Source organism: Lupinus angustifolius, unplaced genomic scaffold (genome assembly GCF_001865875.1).
Source record: "Lupinus angustifolius cultivar Tanjil unplaced genomic scaffold, LupAngTanjil_v1.0 Scaffold_526, whole genome shotgun sequence".
In the NCBI taxonomy this organism is placed as follows: Eukaryota; Viridiplantae; Streptophyta; class Magnoliopsida; order Fabales; family Fabaceae; genus Lupinus; species Lupinus angustifolius.
This window is the reverse complement of record NW_017727881.1, coordinates 42,158-42,471: the sequence shown is the minus strand read 5'-3', so window position 1 is coordinate 42,471 and position 314 is coordinate 42,158.

Below are 314 nucleotides of genomic sequence, written 5' to 3'. Positions count from 1 at the left end.
CCCTGCTCTAGTTAGGGAATTTTATGCGAATTTTAGATATAAGGATGGAAAGTACTGGTCTATGATTTCTGGTAAATTGTTTGAGCTTAATGATGATCTGTTTATGAACGTCGGTGGTTTATCATCTTCTGGTTATGGAATATGAGATTGTTCCTGGGTTAAGGATAACTTTGACCCTACTGAGGTTTATAAGTCATTCCTTCGAGGTCCTCACTTGTATATTCAGGGTCAACTGACCAAAGCTGGGTCGTTATCTGTTGAGAACAGGCTGTTGCATTATGTTATTGCTTACATTTTGGTACAGAGGAACACAA